Genomic DNA, 12,499 nt, shown 5'->3' on the forward strand with positions numbered 1-12,499 from the left:
TTAGGAGCCTTTAGCAAGACATTCCAAAATAAATAAAGGTGTTACAATCTCAGTTGCCTGAGGTAGTAAGTATAAAAGACAATTAGATACCAAAGTACTTTAAGCTAATAATACTAACTGTCTCCAATGGTTTTAGTATGACTCCCAATAAAGATAAATGAGTAAATAAAATTTATTACAAGGCAGTAGAAAATAAATAATGTCTAAGTGATGCTAAGTGATAAACTAGACTCCATAATCAGTCAGCCTCGCGTCCCAGTCCCATAGCATCCATCCAAGCATTTCAAGACTAACCTGTAATTTAATCTACTCCCCATTTAACTGGAAAGATTAAATGGTTCATTACAGAATGCCATCAATTAAAACAGACATCAATTTTATTTTGACAACAGAAAATAAAAACGTCAACCAATGGTTGAGTAGAGACAACCAAAGACAGATATAATGTTATTAAAAGCAACATAAGTTTAACTCAAGTGAACATATTCACAATAACTTGGTGCAAAATTACAATCAGCTCCGTACTCCTAACGACCTCCTCGATCCCGCAGGTTCGGTATCAAAACCCCTAAACTCCTAAGGACCTCCTCGGTCCGCAGACCGACATCAATACTCCGAACTCCTAACGACCTCCTCGGTCACGCATGACCGGCATCTCAACAGTAGCACAATAACAATATACAACATATCACTTAATAATCAATCTGTCTCACATAAATATTGATGTAATCCACATAACTGATCAATCCGAATTCCACATAACTCAACAAACCATAACAACTACTAACAAGTATGCAAACAATAACAAATACAGTATAAGCGTTGAGTAGGAATTCCCTACCTGAGATGCTCGAAATGCAATTCAAATTAGCAAGGCAAAATTAATAGCTGTCCGCTATAAAAATCGAATCTAAAATAAAATATATTTATATTATATATTAACTACTAACTCACTAAAATATTTATACACTAATAATAAACTCACTATTTGCCACATTTATCTAACAAATTTGGCTTGTTCTCTCATCTTAACTACACTTAATTGGTCACATGATATATGTAAATAATGTTATTCAGAAAGTGCAGTAACAATTAAAGAAGATCAGAAATACCGAACGAGATTAGTAGTGACGTGGAAGAGAACCACTGCCTTGAAAACTATTTCCGGTACGACTGTGGTGGCGATCAGCAAATGATCGGTAGTTCCCCAAGGATTACACTACTGCTGCCTTCCAGAAACACCCACTCGAGACTGGAGAAGCCTGGAACGAACTTAATCTTTACCCAGAAAAATATTGAGAGAAGAGAAGAAGAGAAACGGAGAAGAGTGTGAATTGTTGTGTGTTTCTGAATACAGTAGAGGCTTCTATTTATAGCCAAGAAAGACCGGAAGTAGGAGCCAAAAACCGCCCCTGGAATTCAGCAGTCAAGGCTGGAAGTGGGGAGTAAAAAATGCACCCACTAACAGTCATTGACTGACTAATTCGCACATGTGTAAATGAAATTAGACAGTTCAGTTACCACACAACAAACAGAACAGACCTGGTCCAAAAAGATAGGCATGGCCCACCGCAGGCGATTGCCAAATCCCAAATCCCGAATCACGAATCCGGATCCGGGCACTGGCACGGCGCGCGCGCACGTGCGCGAGTGTGGACATGGGCCACGGGGGCGCTTGGGATAAGCGTTTGCATTTGTGGAGTCGCCATCAATTTTTATGGGAAATTAGAACCGTTCGAATAACTTGTACCATGCCAAGACACAAAGTAGTGACATGAACACTAAGAACTCGTTAACCTTAGCATTCTATGTCTAGAATGACTCTCGTGGATGCCAATGAACACGGATGTTCACAGAGATCTGGAGTAAGGGGTGAGGGTACGTATTAGGAAGCTCTTTAATTGAACACCTAATCCCGCCCGCCTCGATAACGACCTCTACTAATAATTAGGGAAATTATTCATAGTTGATAAGTCGGCGATTATATGCATGTAATACAACAAACAACAGATTAATCCTAGCATGTGAATTAAACTATATTGGTTAACATGTAATTGAGCACTCAATTGGGTCGAAGTTGGAATTTAGATTAATTACATGTGAAAGACAAGTAAATAAATCATGCAAGAGCGATAAATAAACTAGAAAAAATTATAATTGAATTAAAATTACAACGATTACAAAGATTATTTGATCTACGTCAAAAGCACGCTCAAAACGGGATTTTGAAGAAGAAAAGAAAAGAAATTAAAAATAGAAATAAAAGTATGAAGAATATGTCAGATTAGGAGTGGTAATACGATTAAAAGTTGGTTAATTAAGTAATTAGGAGCTACGTCAAGGCGAGAATGAAGTTCAAGGACAGAAGCCAACCCAGAACAGGCGCAACATTTGTTGCGTCCTCGGGAAGAGGCGCAACTCCTCTTGCGTCTATTCTCTAGTTGGATTATGTCTGTGAAATCAGAACCGCGGATAGTTAATATTCATTGGTAAATTTAGGATCGATTATTGATATTAGACTCAAGTAGAAGTAATTTAGCAGATTACATGCATACTAATATTATCATAAAACGAAATAAAGATGAGAATTTACGGCGTTTACATGATTATATGACGAACTCGTGTCGGATGAAGGAACAAAATTTGTATAACAACCTAACCCGCCACTGTCGTAACACAACCCAATTAGATGGGATGTGTACTTTTGGGCCCATTACTTTGTCCTCACTTAAGCCCAAAAGCACAAGGCCTTGTTGCTAAGTGGTGAGTGGAATCTCATATAAAGATATCATAAGCACCATATTCTCCCGATGTGGGACAAATATCCTCTTAATCTCTTGGGGTGTTACAGTTTGAACTTGAAAACAAAGTTGAATAAGATGAATTGAAATCAAATAAAGAAAATTGTATACAAAAGATGAATTCCGGAGACTGGATATGAACGAATCGAGCCTGTAAAACCCGGATTTGAATAAACGACGAAAACTCGCAAATATCGAATTTTAAGGATTTAAGTCGAATGAAATGTTATAATTTGAAAGGAATTAATTAAACATAATTATGTACTGAAACGAACAAAAGACACCAAAGAAAAAAGAGAAATAAGAAAGTTGCAGACGATTGAGGAAGAAGAAAAAGAGCAGGAGCAGCGGCAGCCTCAGGAAGAGGCGGAACACGTACTGCGGCTCTTCGAAGAGGCGCAGCTGCTGCTGCGTTTCTTCTTGACGTCAGATCTCCCCTGATTTATAAATACGATTTAAAAGATGGTTTTTAAAGACGGTTTTGAACGTGCTTTTGATATAAATCTTACATTAATTACAAAATAAAAAGTACAATAAATAAAATTGGGATTTTACACCCTCAGACTTACATGTTAGCGCTGCGAGATTTAACTAAATCGGTTTTTAGTGGTAAATCGACTCGATCTATGCAAATATGAAAGTGCCCTTGAAAAAAGAATTTAAAAGATTGATTTAATTAATTGTGTAGTGGTCAAATTGGTCTGTCATGCAAACGTGACCGGTACTCAGAATGATCTGAGCTTACGTGGTCGATTGATCAAGCACGTAGGCATCGAAAGCTTAAAGCAAGGTCTTAGAATGCAAAGGGAAAAGAGAAGGGCGGACACTCGCGTGAAAAATATGTGAGGCAAAGGCCTCTATTTATACTAATCACACGGAGGAATTATGGTAAGGGTAGAATTTGGAAAGGAATAGGAAAGAAAGATCCGGAAATAACCGACTTAGTTGAAACACGGAAACTTGGACAAAAAGAAAGCCTAGAGAAAAGGCGCAGCAGGTGCTGTGATCCTTCCAAGAGGCGCAACACTTACTGCGTCCTTTCTCGGGTATGATCCTTTTGCGCGTAGAAAACGCGTTTGACAGCCTGTCTTATTTTAGGCATTTCTTTCTCTACAAGACTAGGATTAAGGTGATTTCGGTGGCGTTGGAAAGCTAAGAGAAAGATCTAGAACTTTCTGTGAAATAGGTCTGACCCAAAAAAGTCATTATCACCTCGTAAAACGGGCCTAAAGGTCGGGTTATCATTTTAGCTAAATGAAATGCACATTTTGTAATGTAAACTTTAAGTTTAGCCCAAAGAAGTGACATGAGACTAAAAATGAGATATACCCATGACATTTTATGACATCCTATCCTTAGGTAGACAAGCACATTGCCTTTTTGACTCGGGATTTGACGGTTTTTGACCCGGACTCCAAATGAACTCTAATTACTGCCAAAACGACCGTAATGACACCTAGACGACAACCATGAGGTAGACAAGAGTGTATGAGTTACCTTTTATTAACCGATTTACAAAACGTCATAAAATCGCGACATATGCTAAACATGCGGCCCAATCATCACTGGGCGTTTGGCGGGAGGTGCATAAATGAGGTATTTATAGAGCCTCCACTTTGAATGAGGCTTGGACAAGGCGAAAGTAAAAGTATAGCCCTCAGGTCAATCGAAGATTACAACCTGAAAATTATGGCGACGCGAGGCGGTCCAAGGGGTCCGAGCCAAGAACCTATCGTCGAGAACATTTTTGAGTCTGTCGACTTCCAGGGAGGGTCGTTTAAAGTCCATTAGACTACGTAAGGAAGCTCGCCAGCCATAAGAAGAAACCATACCTGAGACTTCTTCCTCGAGATAGATAATATTGAGAACAACAGCACGTCGGTAGAAACTGTTGGGGGAATTTGCTTACGTCGGCTTCCAAGCGAACTCTCGTCGGGGAATGTATTGATGATCCTATCTGGGTTGAATCATTTCTGGGAATTTGCTTGTATCTGCTTCCAAACAAACTCTCGTCAGGGAATATGCTGATGATTCTGTCTTGATTGAATCATTTCTTGGGAATCTGCTTGTGTCGGCTTCCAAACAAACTCCGTCTCCCGAGAAGAGCAATCGACTGTCATGAACTCTCGGTGGCTAAAAAGTAAAGATAATGGTGCGTCGAAACACCGCCGGAAATCCGCTCGTTGCTGAAAGCGAAGTCCTGATGAAAGATAAAATACTGTGATGGTTCGCAGTCTGCTTGGAGATAAAATACTGCGATGGTTCGCAATATGCTTGAGAAGGATGTACGGGAGATAAAATACTGCGACGGCTTCACAGTCTGCTTTGGAGAAACACGGGAGATAAAGTACTGCAATGGTTTCACAGTCTACTTTGAAAATTGAGCTGGAAGGTAGCTGGGGAATATCTTGACTGTCGCTGGGGAGAACGAAGACTTGAGCGAAGCCCCCCAGTTGGAGCTAGCACTGCTTTTGATACTTACCTGCATGGTTAGTGGTCACACAAGAAAGCAATCTAATAGAAAAATAACACGTAACACATACGCATGTAAGCAATTAGCGCATGGACCTCAAATGAGGACGCACATAGATTTTGCAAAATTTGTTTCTTTATAAAATTGTTGCTTGTAATGCGTTACGCATATTCAAATGGGCTTTAAATACGTGACTTGACGCGGACAGTGACCCTATATGGACGCGAAATGTAGACTGTAACAATCCGGATTTCTATACAACACAAAAAAAATAAGTAAGTGAAATTCATTAATGAAATGCCCTCGGCGGCGGAACAACATTATGCAAGCATTCAATTACTCAATTCAAGTAGGAAACACCCATAATTAAAACAAGTAAGACATCACGTAAGTCCTTAAGGTGTTCTACCCAACCCTCATTTAGTCATCATATTAAGCTGTTCTAATATCTAATTCCTTTTATTTGGGTTATCGAGCAACACAAAAAAAAAAAAAGTAAGTGAAATTTATTAATGAAAATGCCCTCGGTGGCGGAACAACATTATGCAAGCATTCAATTACTCAATTCAAGTAGGAAACACCCATAATTAAAACAAGTAAGACATCACGTAAGTCCTTAAGGTGTTCTACCCAACTCTCATTTAGTAATCATATTAAGCTGTTCTAATATCTAATTCTTTTTATTTGGGTTATCGAGTTGATATCAAAGCCTTCTCGCTCCCGACGCCTTCTCAATAACCCAAATAAAATGAATTAGATATTAGAACAGCTTAATATGATGACTAAATGAGAGTTGGGTAGAACACCTTAAGGATTTTCGTGATGTCTTACTTGTTTTAATTATGGGTGTTTCCTACTTGAATTGAGTAATTGAATGCTTGCATAATGTTGTTCCGCCACCGAGGGCATTTTCATTAATGAATTTCACTTACTTATTTTTTTTTTGTGTTGTATAAAAATCTGGGTTGTTACATACACGGAATATAGGACCGACTGACGCAACATAAGGATGACTCTGATAGACTTTGTCTAAGCATGCGCAACCCCTAGCCAAGTATAGTTGGTAACGCGTATCCGTTCTAAAATGTATAAGAATTGCAAGAATTATGGGGGCGTATAAAGGCAAGACATGAGCCATGGATCAGCTGTTTACTTGGACATCTTTTGCCACCGTTTGCTGTAAAAGAGACCCCTCTTGAGGCACGATAACTTGGAGAATCGATCTAAGACATTTCTTATTGTCCAGACTGAGCACTAGCTCGACTTAAAATAACAGAGGAATAAAGGAACGGTGGCATCTCAGAAGAGAAGCCACCAAGATGGGAAGATGACCCTAGAATTTGGTAAAAAAGAGACTGGGCGACAAGAAGGAGCCCCCAGTAAAGAGGTAAAAATGGAAAGTGTGGTTGGAAGGTTGAAATTGAGGTTGAAAGTTGATAGTGGGGATGGTTGTGTCCTTGAGGACTGCCTACGTATTTACGTGTAGTGAAATCAAACCAGATCGTAGTTCCGAGGTTTGGTTAATTTTGTTTAGGGGTTGTGGTTGTATCCTTGTTGTGTAAGAAAGGACTGCCTACCTATCCACCTGAAGAGGTGAAATCAAACTGGACCGTAGTTCTGGTGTGTGCCTAAGCTATGTTGTTAGGACCTTAAAGTGTATGGATCACAAGGGTATATTCCTTTGGTGACTCGAAGAATCGATTTGAGATAACTCCCTCTGATCATAGACCAAAGAGGTATAATTAAGTTTGTAAAAATTTCCTTGTCATGTGAGCACACTTAAAAGTGGACCCTAAGGATGAATTGGGTATCTCCCGTTCTGAGTAGCAAAGTAGTTGAAGACTCCGTGTCTGGGTCAAGGTAAAACTGGATTGGATATTTGGAATGTGGAGCTTGGAAATAAGAGGCTTTGATGGAAATCTCTCTGGAGCTTGATTTCATAGAGTTGAGGCTCGATAGGATTATGGCTTGTAATATGGCTTGGAAATGGAGTCTCAGGCTTGATGTATCCTGAGCAAATAAAGGTAGGTTAAAATAACGTGGGTTCAAGTTTCCATGTCTTGGCCCTAAAGGATGGGTATGCTTGACGAGCTTGAGAGGATTCTCAAAATTCCTAACTATCTCTTTGTAACGGTCTCAAGAAAGACTTATAGTGTGTGATGTGTGAAAGGCTAAGCGAGGGTTAAGCGAGGGTGCTAGCTGACCATCTTCATCGATGTCTTGATTTTATATAGATTTCAACGGTATTCCGTTCGGCATTTGATTTCATACTAGTTCTGGATTCATATCTCGACTTCTTGGTCTAGGTTTTTGAAGATAACTTTAGCTTTGGATATTGACATTGACTTGCTATATTGAGCCTTCTTCTTTTGACTCTTTTGTCTTGGATTACGGGCATAACTACGGCCTTGGATATTGGCACCAGCTTCTCTTGATTGAGCCTTTGTCTTTGATCATGGCTCGTATCATCTTGGATTTGCTTGCTACCATGAATTTGGGTCAGACTAGCACCTTTGGTGTGAAATGGGTTGGTCTTTAGTAACACGGGTTGTTTATTGTGGGGAATGGGCTTGTCATATGTCATATATTGTTAATAAGGGCGATGGTCTGGATTCGTCCTAGAATCTCTTGAGATATGCTTTTACTAAACTAGGGTTATAGTGAGGTTTCTATTGCCAGACATGGAAGAAAGAACACGGAGTTTCAGGTCCTCTACAACTTGGAATGGAACATCAACTAAGTGTACTCACATCGATTGCCATGCGTTGTCGTTCATTTTAAAATGTCTCAAATCAATTCTCGTTGTCACAATAAATGGGTAAAGGAAGAGATAGGATATAAGTGGATTGAAAAAGTGTACTTTTATTGAAATGCGTAATAAATGTATTTAACATAGACTCGAGAAGACATGTGACTCGTGGGACAGCCCCCAGCATGTCACTAGAAATGGAAATGGACACAAAGAAAGACACTAGAACTATTATGGGAAAGAAAGCCTAGGACTCTGACTCGGACTCGGACTCGGACTTTGACTTTGATTCGATCTCATATCTAGACTCCTAATTATCGGCCCGTGCTTGAACATTTTCTTTTCCAGCAACTGGCTTCGGCATCTGACTTTGAGCATTCATTCACCTGAGCACCTCGTCCTCATCATTGGGAACATTGGAAGGATAACAATCAAGAAAAGTTTCTTGATAAGTAGTATATCCATGAGGATTGCCTAAGCTACCTTGTGGGCTAAAGTTTGAGAGGGACAACTTCCTGCCTTCGTGAAGGAAAAGTAGATCTATATACTAACATATTCATATATGTTCCATTTTAATTTGTCATAAAATTAACAAGTGATCTTATGCATGCAAACTATTTAACAAAATAAAGAAGAAACATTCATCCTTACATTGGAATTTCGGTTCATATGGGCACAAAAGAGATCTCCTTCTCTTTTGTTCTTGAGCTTTCCTTTTGAATGAACAAAGACCCAAGTGTAGGATCTCTCCCAAGGATTAATACCCAAAGCACACTCTTAATAAAATTAATATTATGTATACTAGATAATATTAATTTTGTGAGAAAAATTGATCCAAAATATTTGGTTTTTGCTCTCAAAACCGGTTGAGAGAGAGGAGAATGGAAGGTGATTTTTCTCTTTCTAAAAAGTCTTGTTTTTGTGTGATGAATGAATAATGATCACTAGTCTCTATCTAAGTGAATATTAAGCAAAATAATAAGAAAAACCACAAGAGTTTTCTTCCCCAAAACCGGTTGGGAGAGGAGGTACAAAAGAGCCAATGCATGCCCTAGTTGTTCTTCACAATGTAAACTAGGGTTGCATGGCTAGGCTATTAGTGAATGATTATGTTTTCCACTAATTTAAACAACACAATATTAGCCTAATTCTTCCCCTTAATTTCGGTACATATAAAATGGAATCCATTTTATTTTTGTCAATTTGTCTTATGTCACATGTCATATGTTACATAAATTTGTTATGTATTTTTAACATATTAAAAATCAACGTATTAATAAAATACGTCATATACAAAAATCGACTTAGTAATTCATAATTACTTGTACCAAAATATTTTACCAATTTATAAATCACAATAAATTGTATTTATAATAATTCATTCAAGTTCAATTGTTTCTTTAAACAATAATTTCATCTGAGTAATGATACAATTCAATTACTCAGACCGTATCTCATTTAATCAAATTTCAATGAGATACGTAAATTTTACTTCCAAAATCGTCCGTCAATTTTTCAAGTAATTTCATTAAATCGTAACGTTATATGATTAATTAAATGATCAATTAAGAGTGTTGCCCTATAGGTATGACTTAGGGGGTCAACTGATCACCACCGTCGCACGACAGTAATGTCAAACTCTAGTCAGCGAATCATTACCGATATATGTTGACCAGTTGACAGTAAAAATTACTTCCCAATAGTATTCTTTAAAAATAAGATTTAAACATGTGATCATCATGATCAACAGTCGTGATCGCATTATTGTCGGAGGACACATATTCCAACAATCTCCCACTTGTCCTCGACAAGTGTGCGTCACCAATTCTCTTGTCCTATTACTATCTCCCACTCAATGCAAGGTGTCTTTCAGGTCGTACTTGCAAGTGATCATATCGAGAGTGGTTTCCTCGATCTGGAGAATAACTAATTGACCAGATTTATCTACCATGGATACAATCCGAGCGTGGCCACGCATTTCCAGTTCATTACTCCTCGAGTGGCCCTGAGATATTGTTTTAACCCTGACAAGGGGGTGGACAATTCCTATCTCACTTATTCCCTTCGACTAGCCACAGCCATCATAACCCAAAATATGCCCATTTGACCCCATTTACGAAGGTCGTAGTAACACAAATCAAAGTTAATCTGAAACTGTGCCATCTTAGGCGAACAGTCTTTAGTCAAAAGAATCGACTTATTAGAATACTATAGCAGCTCTCGCCACGACCAGGCTATATAAATTGCCAGAACTCTATAAGCGGTCATAAGGCCCGACAAAGTGTTCCTAACAGTCTGCCTATGTGATCGACTAGTCATCTCACATGACTCTATGGCACTTGAACTTGCCATCAATCGCATCACACTCTAGTCACTTCGAGACGTCACCTCATACAAGCGACTATGGGCTAATTCTATGTTAATCCGGGTTCACTTTAACGGGGTTCAACGTTGTCTCTACAACCCGTTTGGATGTAACAAAGTATAATAAAAGAGTTTAAAGTAAAACTCGAACGACAAATGCGATTATCACATATGAATAGTCAATGCTTGATTACTATTTCATGTTCTATAATCTAATTTAATCTTGTACGTAGTTGTTCATTTCAATTCAATTGAAATGACATGACTCATCATGTTTAGCCTTTGAGAAGGCTTTGGTTAGTAGGTTTTATCAATTTCTTGTACCTTACTCAACCTTACTACATACTCGTTTTCCTTTGTAATGTATACATTTGCATTACAAAACTTTCTGAGCACGTGTCGAGATCCAATCAAGACATAGGCCCTCTAACCTAAAAATAGCTCCCACTGTTTTCACAGTGTGCGGGACTCATCCTTCTTGTACATCTCATGATTGCAAGTGTACTCAATTTCCGTTATAAATATCTCTCATTGTTCTTTATTGCCTAGAACGATTCTAGAACATCTACTTCTTAATTAACATTGCCACAATTGTATCTTAACCATCCTAATGTGTTTTGATTATGGTTTTGTTGGAAACCATGCGCAATCTCAATTGTCAATTGTCACTTGTGTAACACCCTTACACAAAATTGCATCATAAACACTTTGCATCATAGCCTTAATGCTTCTGCAAGCACTTAAGGGTAATCTTTATGGCTTACTTGGTAAAGATTACTTAAATTCGATTTTGAAAACAATTCATCATACTCAAAGTATATGAAGTGTTACACATCATTACTTATTTAATTGATCTGGCAGCGGAAGCAAATGTAATCAATCAAATATGTTCAATTTAATTGAACTAGTCATGAATCTTATCAACGTAAGACTTCTTATTGATACTTATATCATGTGGATTTATCTTCATAAATCCGGATATTAAAGATGTATTATAATACTCCAAAAGTTTTACATCATTCGCAATGATCAATATGTCATCCACATATAAGACTAATAAAAATTTCCGTAACTTCCACTAAACTCCATGTATAAACACAACTTCTCGACTTATCGAGAAAAGTTTTATAACATGATCAAAACATTGATTCCAACTCATTGATGTCCTACTTAAGATTCTCTCTTAAGTTTCACATTATCTTAGGATTGCAAGAATCTACTAAACTCAAGACATGTATTGAATACATTCCTTCTAATTGAAGAAGTGGGTTTTAGATTCACTCACTATGTATTTCATAATAATGAAACACAATCCCTAAGAAGATCCAAATAGACTTAAGCATTTCAACCAGTGCAAAACCCTTTGCAACCAATCTTGCTTAGAAATCTCTCTTTATTAGTTCAAAACCCTTTGTCACTAATCAAGCCTTTTTATTTCGGATTTTCATGGCTCTAAGCCTTGTATTGAGTTGTAACTTTAAACACTCCCATGTAAGTCATATGTTCATTACTTTCTAGAAGTAATCAACTTGAATCAAATGATTTCTTTTGTAAGTTATAAGCTCTTCACTTTCTTAAAAGTAGCATGAATTTATCATCTTTAACAAGTGACGACTTTTAACCTCCTAGGTTTTGAAGAAATAACGTTTTACACGAAACGTCTCATGTCGCCAAGAAAAACCGGTTTCTTGCGACATAACATTCTTTGTGGCTCTTGAATAATTTTCTCCCACTCTGTCTTCTAGAAATAAATTTGTATTTTAGAAAGACAGCTTCACGAGCCACAAACCCGGTGTACTCGTGATAATTGAAAAGGGAAAAATGAGCATTTGTTTCTTGTGAAAACTTACAAACATGGTACCCTTACCATTTCATATCTCATATGATCCGATTTAGTGGAAAAATAATCTAGACAAAATGATAAAATCCCCAAAAGGATCAAGTAACTCAAAGTAACTTGATTGAAGTCCAAACCATATTGAATAGCGTTTGATTTCTTATCCAACCACACATTAATCCATAATGCGTGCTAAGAGAGATTAACTTGTGATACTATATCACATTTCCTTTGGCTTATATCAAAGTCTTCACTTTGATAATCCCATCACGACT

The sequence above is a fragment of the Silene latifolia genome, chromosome Y, assembly GCF_048544455.1.
Source record: "Silene latifolia isolate original U9 population chromosome Y, ASM4854445v1, whole genome shotgun sequence".
NCBI lineage: Eukaryota > Viridiplantae > Streptophyta > Magnoliopsida > Caryophyllales > Caryophyllaceae > Silene > Silene latifolia.